Source organism: Mauremys reevesii, linkage group 3 (assembly GCF_016161935.1).
Source record: "Mauremys reevesii isolate NIE-2019 linkage group 3, ASM1616193v1, whole genome shotgun sequence".
In the NCBI taxonomy this organism is placed as follows: Eukaryota; Metazoa; Chordata; order Testudines; family Geoemydidae; genus Mauremys; species Mauremys reevesii.
Window position 1 is genome coordinate 190305715 of NC_052625.1, and position 11119 is coordinate 190316833.

An 11119-nucleotide genomic window follows, 5' to 3' on the forward strand; every position below is an offset into this window, starting at 1 on the left:
TCAGCTACTGTTGGTTCACATTTGGAAAATTATCTTTGCATCATTAAGGGACACCAATACAATTATTTTTAATTGAAAACTAAAGGAGCTCCTCACAGGACTACTGAAGATTTTATATATTTCAGAATTTTCAAGAGGCTTGTTAGACACAGTGTGACAAACAGGGCCGGCTCCGGGGGTTTTGCCGCCCCAAGCAGCCCAAAAAAAAATAAGCCGCGATCGCGATCTGCAGCAATTCAGCAGGAGGTCCTTTGCTCCGAGTGGGAGCAAGGGACCCTCCACCAAATTGCCACCGAATACCTGGACGGGCCGCCCCAAGCACCTGCTTGCTAAGCTGGTGCCTGGAGCCGGCCCTGACAAACAAGCAGCCAGAAATATTGCACTCATTATGGATATCTCCTAGTATATGTTTACTTGCAGTACGTTATCCAGCCATTTGATGTCTGTGGGTGCTGTACTGAGTTCCAGTCAGGCAGTATCCATTGGCAGACAAAGACGACAAAGCTAAAACTCAAGCTAAGTGGAATGCTGCTTGTCTTGTATCAATAGTTTGTAGCTGGTTTATAAACATCAGTTTAAGAACGAGTGTGATTCTATATATCATGCCTTCTGCATGTCTGTGAGCTCTTCTGTAATCCTTCCACCAGGTGGAGTCAGCAGCAACAAGGGCCAGGCTAAATATCTAGGGGTTCCTCTTAACACCACAAAAGAGAACTGGCTCAAGCCCCCACTCAGTAATTTGGAAAACCTTACCACCACCCCTGGGAGCCTCCAACAGGCAATATTTCCCCTCTCGCAAGCACTGAGTGTGTGTACAACAAAATAAAAATTATTAAAAAGGGAAAACACCACAACCATGATTCAAAAGCATGTCATCATAGGCAAACATTCACCCACAATGCAGTAGGCAGTGTCCTCTGCCTCAGTTTCTCACTTTGCAGTGTGAATGTCCAACAAACTAATGTCCCTTCTCCCTCTGCTGCACCCCAGTCAGAGCTGGCGGTCCTTAGTGAATACCCAGAGTTCTGAGGTACATTCACGGGGTTCACCTCCCAATCCTGGGGGCAGGGGGGACCATCAAGCAATATCTCTGCTGCTGCCTCTGCAACTGGCTCACAGCTCTTGCTGTTTCTCTGCTACCACTATCTGCTGCTGTCATTTGCCACTGGCCACTGTCTCTCTGCTGCCACCAGCTGCCTCTGCTTGCCGTTCCGATGACATCACATTCTGAGGCCCCACTCTTAACCCAGCTCTCAGTAATTTCAGCAGGTAGTGGGGAACCTCACAGCCACTGCAGTCTGTGTTGTCTTTCACGGTCACCACACAGAGTCTAAGGGGTAGCTCCTAGACCTGCTCAGTAGTGATGTCAGCTCTAGGAATCCTCAACTGGAAACCAAGGAATTTCAGTTGAGTCTAATCAGCTCTGTCATTAAACGCTGGAGAGGAGCCCCTCAAATGGTGTCTAGGACTCTTTGGGCAGCGTCCACACCACCAGTTAGCAACACCTATCCCCACTGACTCATTTTGACTGGGATTTGGCATCCCTACCCTTGCTTAGCAAGTGAGGTTCAGGTTAAGGTGTCTCCCTCAATCAGGACATGCTAAGCACAGTTCTGCAGCCTGTTACTCTTACAACAATTACCACTGCATTCAAGCACTAGAGTGACTTGCAACCCAAACCAGCCAAAAATTGAACATTTTGCAAAGCAACTCCCTCTGCTGAGCAAATGCCTAGGCAGACTAGGCATTTATATGCCAATATGGTCTGATCCTGAAGTGTTTTCCCCCAGATCACCACTAGATGTCAGGGGAGAGCTCATTCAGACCCTGCTTACACTTCCATACAGCCACATACAGAGGGCAAGCCCTTCCTGAATGGCTACATTGAAGCCACTACCCTCTTCGAGACTCATTCCTTCTGTGAAGCCTACCTAATCTTGATGATTAGCTTGAGTGGCAATCAGAAAGAGCTGACAGTATTATTTATTTAGATTTAAATAAAAACTTCCCAAGCAAAAAGCTCTAGCCGTCCTAACAATTTATTAAACTTAACATAATGATCACCAGCCAGCAGCCTTAAATATGCATACATAGGTAACACGTTAACTGAGCCAGCCAGCAGCATTAAATATTCATGTTCAGGTATCTAACTGAAACAGACAACAGAATTCAATAACCATACGGGGGGTGACAAATTAAGTCTTCCAGTCAATAAATCTAAGGAATTTAAAAATTCCTTTCTCCACCTTCAGGAATATATCCTCATCCTTACCACAAGAGTACTTTCAAATAAATATAATTCATTAATATATTGTTTTTAACTTTCAAAAGTTTTGGAATCATGCAGGTGTGCACTAGCTAGTCGGTGAGACTGTGTGATCTTGTCACTGTTAGGTTTATGCTTTCTCCCTCTTGTTATTTTGCTTTGTTTTGCCTTGTTTCGGTTTGGCTTGTAAACAGATCTTGGCCAGGACTTTCTTATTATGCATTTAGGCCTTCTGGGTTCTACCATAATGCAAATAAATAATTCACACCTATTGTAATTAAGAGCAATTCTATTGAAGTCGAGGGAGTTGCAGCCACTTGTACTCAGTGTTTATGTGGCTGTAAATGTGAGTAAAGATAGAGAAGGAATCATAAGGGTCTGAAAGAATGTGTTTTTTTTTTAAAAACAACATATCAGCCAAATGATGCAGTCCTCCCCAGGCAAAACTCCCACTGGAAGAATGAGAGTTATTTCAATAGATACTGTAGAAGTTAGCCCTATATTAATAAAAACATTGCCTCTTTTGTAGTTATTGGTATTATTTCTTATTTCTATTGCAGTAGAACTACAAACCAGCTACAAATATTTCTATTGCAGTAGCATCTAGAAGCCCAACCGGGAGCCCATTATACTAGGCACTGTGTAAACACAGAAAAAAGGCCACCTTTTCCCCCCAAGGAGCTTACAATCCAAGTTATTTCCAGGGTGTGTTCCCTCGTCACTGATTTTTCATAAATAGAGTCAGAATGCTGCTTTCTCCAGCGGGGCTCAATGTAGGAGGGTGCTGTGTGAGGATCTCCACCACCACTCAGGGTTTCTTTCAGAGGCACACTTTTTAAGACCAAGGGCCAGATCGTCAGTGTAAATGCAGCTTCATCAGGCCCAAGGATCCTGAGCCTGAGTCTGTGATAGGGTGCAGTGAGTGCCATCTTCATCTGGTACTCCTGAAAAAATGAATTTCACAGAAAAGTCATCTAAATCTTCATCCTACCCTATGATGCTGCAGTGTCAAGTATCTTAGGAAAGATCATGGTGCATCAGATCAAAACTCAGTCTTTACTTTGAGTTTTCTGTCACCCTTGGCCAGAAACTCAGCCAAGTGAATTTTAGTTTCATGAAGAATGCTAGACTGAAAACCCTGGAAACCAAAGGCTCCTAGTTCTCCACAGAGGCAACACCTTTGAAATATCTTCCACACCATCTCTCCAATGTGCCTGAACTTCAGGCTGCAAGAGCAATCTATTGAACTAAAAGAGCATAGTTCAGTTCTTTTGCTCTTTTAATCTGTGGCATCTACACTGAGGCTGAAAAAAGTGCCACTAATGCTGGGTTTTGCATGAATTAGTGCCATGGATGCTGAGCTTTGCAATGTGGACACTCATCCACCAGCAAATGGGCTGAGTTTATTGCTCTATATACATTCATAACCTAAAACCCAGCTATTTTATTTGTATTAAAAACCTCACAAAAGAAATTACATGAAGAACCCCAGGTACCCCCATGCCTTTATTTGCAATGAATGGTTTGAGATTCATCTTGACACTGGTCTAAATTAATCTGAGTCTGCTAAAGCCATTTACCATTGCAAAACCTCAAAGCAACCTGCACCGTAATAGGGTATTTAATTCAGATTAAAATGCTCACTTATTTCTTTTTTACTGTTGATGGGTTTTTTTTGGTGGGGGTATTTTTTTTGTTTGCTTCAGCAGCTTTCCCTGCTGATTTGTAGAGGCTTGCAGGGACTTTGCTACCTCAACAGTACCTGGAACCAGAGGTAACGCTTTTTCAAACTGTTCGGCCGCTAGTAAACCAATCTGGGCAGTGAAGCTGAAACAGTACTATATTTTCTCAGCTGTCCATAACCACCTAAATTGGAGGTGTACAGACACTGCTCTGAAACAAACACAAAGAGGGTGGAGAATGCATTTTGACAGGATTCTGACTAGAGAGCTCAAGGCCGACCTCAAAAAGGGACACACTTTAATCTTGGTTCTGGGGAATTGCTGTTGTTATTGGTGCTCTTTTTGCTTTGACTGTACAGACTAAGGGTCACATTCTGATACCTTTACTCAGTGAAATTTAATGAGGCTACTCAAGGAGTCAGGTGCTACCCGGGATAAGTCAAGGTGGACAGATCTTGCTCTTTGTTATTTAGCTCAAGACTCCTGATATGACAGGGGGAAGGCTGGTGGGGCTGTGTCCAGCAGGGGGAGCACTCTGCACCAGCCCAAGGGTGATACCAGGGTCATACCACCCTCTGCTGCTCAAGGCATTATGGTTCAGGGAAGCACAATATCCCCAGGAGCTGCCTTGGCTCTGTGCCAGCTCCTAATGAGTAGTCCGGTGTGCAGGAACAATACAGCCCTACTGGAAAATCCCAAAGCCCCTATGTTAGAGTAACATCATGGGCTAGATTGTGCCATCCTTACTCACATGGGTGAGCACTCACTCCCATAAGCAGTCCATCTGAAGACGTGCATGTAAGTGCTCACTGACATGGGTAAAGGTTTCAGTCTGGCCCTAAGAGTGAGAGTATTTGCCCAAAAAGGATCAGATTCAAAGCTAGCTTCTTACAGGAAGCATAGCCCTGCCCCTTTCTGCAGCAGCATTAAAGCCGAGCACTGAACGGCAGCTGCACACAGCATATGAACAGAATACAAAAAACTGAGTGTGCAGCTAAACTTACATTAAGAGGTTCTGTGCTGGGAAGACAAACTTAGCTACATGGCCTTAGTGGTGCAGCAGATTAGTGAAAAAAATAACTTTTCTATTGATCATATGTCACTGTGACCAGGGTCCGGGAGGAGGAGGTGGAGTGTTGATATTACTCAATTAGGGCAAATGGCAAAAAATGGGGCAGACAATCCCCAAAGTTGGTGGTTATTCCAATGCTTAGATCCACCAAGCTAGCCACAAAACAGCTTCTACAATACCTTGCTGGTTACACAGAAGCCAAAACACAATTCCCTTAAAAGCAACCCAGACTTTGGTCTCCCTCCCAGACTGCCAAGTCAAACATGAAAGTTCTACCAATCCAAAGGATTGGACACAACCTCCCAGGTTAATGAATATTTCAGATCTTACCCCAAATACACACACATAGCCAATTCTTATTAACTAAAAGTTAATAAAAGAGTGTTGGTTAAAAGATCATTACATACACAGATGTGAGTACAGTTCTGCGATCAGTTTCATAGTAGAGATGAGGAGCTTTGGAACTACAAAGAGTTCTTAGAATGAGTCCATAGGTTTAATCCAATGTTCCATTCTCAGAATGATCCAAATGGGACTAGAGATCTCAGTTTTACAACTTAGGTTCCCCTGAATAAAGCTCAAGCAGATCTGAGATGAAAGGAACAGGTCCCAAGAGCTCTTTATACAGTTCATGGGAGAACAATAGGCCTTTGATGCAACCTTCTGTTTCCCAAACACCACCGGTAATTAACTACATGGATTCACATAAGGTAATTTATCCATTAAGCAGTTTATAGACATGACATTATTTCACTCAGGTTTCAGCTAAATGTTAATATTTACTTTTGATCTCTGAATTAACAGAATGCAGCACTAGACAGGAACTATTTGGTTACATTGTTAACCTCTAACAAGATATATGTAAACAGACTACTACAATCACTATTTTCTTTCAATTCTTTAACAATACAAGTTTACATTTCAAAGTTCTAGCCTATTTAACATTGAATGGCCCTAATTACTATTTAGATACTTTTTCTAACATGTCTCTAAAGGTTGAATCTGGGTCATTTAGCCTGCTTAACCTTTTATGGCCATGTGTCACAGTGGCAAGTGTTATCTCTTGAAAGACCCATCTATAAAATGCATATGGGCAAAGGGACAGGGTTAACATTGCTATGATAAAACTAAAAAAAATTGCTGACTTGTCTCAAAATTTGCATTAATGTAATTTTCTAGTTAATTTCCTTTTTTACAAAGTAAAATATGACAGTAATGTATTTCAGTACATACTTTCACCATTAAACAATTGTATTCACTGAAAACAAGAGGACAAAATTTTATCCTATGTTTTGAACATAGTTACCTCCGGCTGACAGTGTCAGAAATTTTAGCCCCCAAAGTAATTGTTTTTGTAAGTTAGAAGCCACCAAAAATAGATGCTTCAAATGAAAGCATCTTCTTAGATATGACATTAATAAAAATAGGTGTTGCATAAATGCATTGTGGCAAGAATAAATGAAAAAGTGCAACACAGTATGTGGACATCATACAGCACAAAGAAATTCAAATAGGGAACAAAATGAAAGATTCTTTATTTGGGAGGCATCCGTTCCAGCAAGAAACGGACACTTGATACTCAAAAAACAATAGGGTTCCATATTGAACTATAGGAATTTGTCAGTAGCAAATCCTGTTGGAACTCATCAGAAGCAGTCAAGTGCGTAAGAGATATTGTGGTTCTACACCACTCCTTTCTCCTGTGGAGGTCTTGTATCTAAGTATTGATCAGGTCCAGAAGTGCTTAGCTTTCAGAGCACACTGAGACCAGGCATAAGAAAGCCATTTCAGCACCACTCTGAAGAATACAGGTACTGTATTTTCCAGGTTAAATTGTTTAATCTTTACTCACCCTGCTGAGCCCCATTAAAGTCAGTTGATGTTGCTGGTACTTTAGGAAAGCCTCTGAGCCTGGGGTAAACTGGGGATCCTGCGAGCCCTTTCCAGATTGGGGTGGGCAGAGAGTGAGATCGATATGAAGAGAGTCACTCTACAAAGTGGTGCTGGGGGTACAACTGCACCTATGTGGTTTCAAAGCCAAATTTCTTCAAACAAGACAATATGCACACTCTTCTGAAGGACTCGATACACACCAGGGTTGATGTTTTTAAACAAGACTGAGCTATCCAGGCATGAAATAGCTGAAACAATTTTCTTAACAGCTGAAAAACACTTGGCTAACTCAGAAATAGCTGAACCAATTTTCTTCAAACTTTCAGTGCAGTACACCTCTGGGCTAACACTCTGAAATGCTTCTCTTTTTATATAGGAGAGTAATACAAACATAAAATAAGGATTAAAGACCCAATCCTGCAAACAGTTAAGCCTGTGATTGACTTCACTTGTGTGAGTAACATTACTCACACGAGTAATAGTTGAAGGGCCAGCCCCTGGCAATGGTTGTATCTTTTTAACTTTATAGCCTTGCTACAACACTGTAATTCATAAATATGGAATAAGCTAAAGTCCACTGTATTTTATAAGGCTGTAATTTCTGAGAGGGTGTTGATAATTTTGTACAAAACACCCTAAAGCAAATCTAGCTGGCTAAACTTGCAGATATTGCCTTTCGCACCTGCTCTTAATTCCTATTTCACATGCAGCTGTGCATGCAAATTGGAAATGTTTTCATAAGAGCAAATCAAGTGACAAGTATAAATCAAAATGGGAAACATTTCTGTATGCAATCATGCAATGAAATGAACAAAACAGGTTCACATACAAACTAATACCAGATTTTTCTGAAATTCAAGAAAAAAAGTTTTAATACTCAGCTTGTCAGTCCCTCTGGCCAATCAACATAGATAACATGCCCATTTTGTGCACTTACCTGTGATATTTGAACTGTGCGTTGTACACTCTTTTTAGAGTGAAAGGAAAGAGTCACAAGAATCAACCGTTACGCTCTGACTACTTTGTGCTACTCTAGTGACACAAAGCATGTGTACAGCCTAGCATACTGGTGAATCTAGCTCAGTGTTTTAAGTGAACCAGATGAAAAACTTACTCTACTGATGTGAATAAAATAAGGCAAATTACTGGAAGGTTTAAATGTAAAGGACGTTATTTTGTCTCTCCAATTTCCCCTCCCCCCCCAATCAAGTCCTCCCAAGTTTTAAGAATTATGCAAGTAAATTCAGTGATCTTGAAAGTAATGAATGTATATCAATGCTGGAAAACACCTATGCAAGCATCCCAATGCAAATCAGTCCTGACTTGAAACCTTGCTCCTATCCCTGTTCTGAGCCCCTACTAAGCACAGAATGCTTGCCACACCAGAATATGTGGTGGTTTTATGATATGCCTGAGTACAGTATACAATAAGACCACCAAAATCCACTTGTAACCTAAAGTGCAATCTATGCTGACTTCACAAAGGAGTTTGGCACAAAAGGCTTCATGAAACTTCCCCTGGCATTGTTTAAAGATAGACCAGATCCTTGATAAGGTAGACTAGATCCTCAGCTAGCATAAACTAGTATAACTCCAATGTGGCCAGTTATGTTCTACCATCATTTGACCAACCACTGGGGATGGGCTCTGACTGTGCCAAACCCACTGCCACCAGGGTTTATCCAAGTTTCAACATCATTCTTGGTGGACACCACAGTTGGACACAGTATTCCATTAGCTCTTGGACTAGTGCCAAAAACAGAGGTAATTCAACCTATCTACTTCTGCTCATTGTTTATACATCCCGGGATTGCATTATTTCCCATAAATCTACTTATTCTGACACTGCCACCGGTTTATTTTGTCTGCTTTGTATATATGTAGGCAAGCACATATGTAGTAATAGGACTCCTATTGCCGCCTAAATATTTAACAAAAAAGTCAGGGCTCCAAATAAGTCTTCCACAATGTAAGTTTGATACCAAAAACAAAAAACGAACAAGTTAGGGTGCATTATATTATTGCTTATTTTAATTCTGGAATAGACCAAAACCTGCACAGCCATATTTTATGTTTTCCTGAAAGCATAAGTTTATGCATGTTGTGCAATGAAAACTAATAATTTCATAGCTAAAATAGACGATTGTACATCCCACTGGTTTTATTTCAAATAGACAGTATTTCATCTTACACAATCTTTTAAACAACTGCACTGTATCTTGCAAAAATTTTGTCTTACCAGCCATGTAGTCAATTCAATCTCCTTAATATTTACTGGATCTGTTTGGTGCATGCATTCAGTTCTTTCTAATTTGTTCCTCCTATGAGAGATGCACCCAGATCTATTAATTGAATTTACATACCTTTCTCCATTGTCCTGCAAAGTGCTCCTCTTAAAGAGATAGAGTTAATCTCCTCTGCAAGGGCAAATGTAATATTTGTGTGCACAATAAACTGAAATACAGATCATAGTCTGCTAGAAATGAATGAAATTCACTATTTATAGGTTGCAAAATTCCACATAATATCTTTCACCATTTAATTTCACATAATTCTGTATCACCTACTTTCTTGTAGCATCAAAAGTGGCTGATTTAGCATCAAAATCCACTAACTTTTCAGTGTTAAAGCCATCTTCATTCAAACACTGGGTCTATTTTTGTTCAGAAACAGGCCAATTTCTTCTGAAAATACCCAGCCACTTTAACAAAATTCTCCACAGCAATGGATCAGTTTTCAAGTTAATAACAAAATGAGGGAGAAACCTTGAGTTCTGAGTGGTATAGTTGATCATTACTAATATTTCACACCATTCTGTCATCTGTTATAATAAACTGCAAAATACAATGAAAGTTAAGAATTATATTTCTCAACTGTAAAACTTAAACCAATGACCTTTTCATTACCAGGGTTATGAAGCTTACTGATACCGTAGTAGTTGGCTAGACTTAAATGTTCTGTTGTAAACAGAAATGTCCATTTTGATGAAAAAGCCATTTTTCATCTAAAAAATATTTTCAATGAAAAATTGTGACCAGCTCTATTAACGTGTTCCACTTGCCTAGTCTAACAGTTCCTTTCAGTTAATAGAGCCTGGAAGCCAAAGTTAGAGTTACCTAGGCATACACAGGTGGGCTGAGCATCAAAAAATCCCTAATAATTTCAAGCACTGAGAAGAATCATAAAAACCATCATGTGAGGTGTTATGTGTCTGTGTTTCTGAGTATCCTGAGTGCATAGAAGCAAACTTTGATGAAGAATATCTGAAAGCAGATCTTGTATGATGGCAAGTCAGTGTTGTATTCATTATTAGGCTGAAACAACTTGAAATAAATCGTGCTTTTGAAGAAAGCAAAAAGAATAGGAAATGGAAATGAATGATTCAGTATATTATCTCCTTAGGCTCTCAGAGAGAGAGCTGGCCGCTTCATTTTCACAAGCACTTTAATTTCAAGAGACAAAAGTCTCATTCCATTTCTAATATAATTGTTCTACTCAATGAAATTTACATTTTAACTAGAAAGCCCTTTGTCACAGGGCACCCCACTCACCACTGGTCTGGCCTCTCCTCCTGGTCACTCTGGGGATTAGAGCTTGAGATTGACACCCCTTTCCACAGCTTGCACACCATCCTCTTTATGACTCAGCCTTCTTGCTGGGTCACTCAGTGTTTCCCTTCATGGGTAGCAAAGTCCCTTCTCCCTAGCAGTCGTAGGCAGTCTTCCCTCTCTGCCCCATGCTGCCATTCCCTCAGTGGCTGGTAGGGGAACCCAGGCCCGCATTTTACTCCAGGTTCCAGTCCAGGGACACTCAGCTCAGCAGATCTGGGCCGTTCTCTCTCAGGCCTCACTGCTCTTCCCATGGACTGCTTCCTACCACTCCTGGCTCCCCTTCTCCCTCTGGATGTACCAGCTCCAAAACCCTCTTCCCAGAGAGTGACTGTTGCCTACCTTCTTGCAGCCTCTGCCAGCAGTCCCAGGCTGTTGCCAGCTACCTAGCTTTATACAGCCCCTGCCTGTTCCTGAACAGCTGAGCCTGCTCTCAATTAGCAGGTGCAGGCTGTGGAGTTAATTGGCCTGCCTGGGCACCTTAACCCCTGTGTGGGGTGGTCACCCCCTCACACCCTTTATGCCATCCCATACCCCTCCACCCCAGATAATTCTTATTACCTTCATTTTCTTTGACCCAGATTCTGATAGCCTCCCT

General features: G+C 41.3%; 1 long non-coding RNA gene across 1 annotated transcript; it reads right to left on the reverse strand.

Annotated features, from left to right (window-relative positions):
- Positions 1 to 2034: 2034 nt before the first annotated feature.
- On the reverse strand, positions 2035 to 10875 carry LOC120402124. Its single transcript, XR_005596996.1, has 3 exons — positions 10864 to 10875; positions 9153 to 9234; positions 2035 to 3210 (listed from the first exon to the last, which is right to left on the reverse strand). It is a non-coding gene; the product is annotated as an uncharacterized LOC120402124 (long non-coding RNA).
- Between the last annotated feature and the right edge of the window lie 244 nt (positions 10876 to 11119).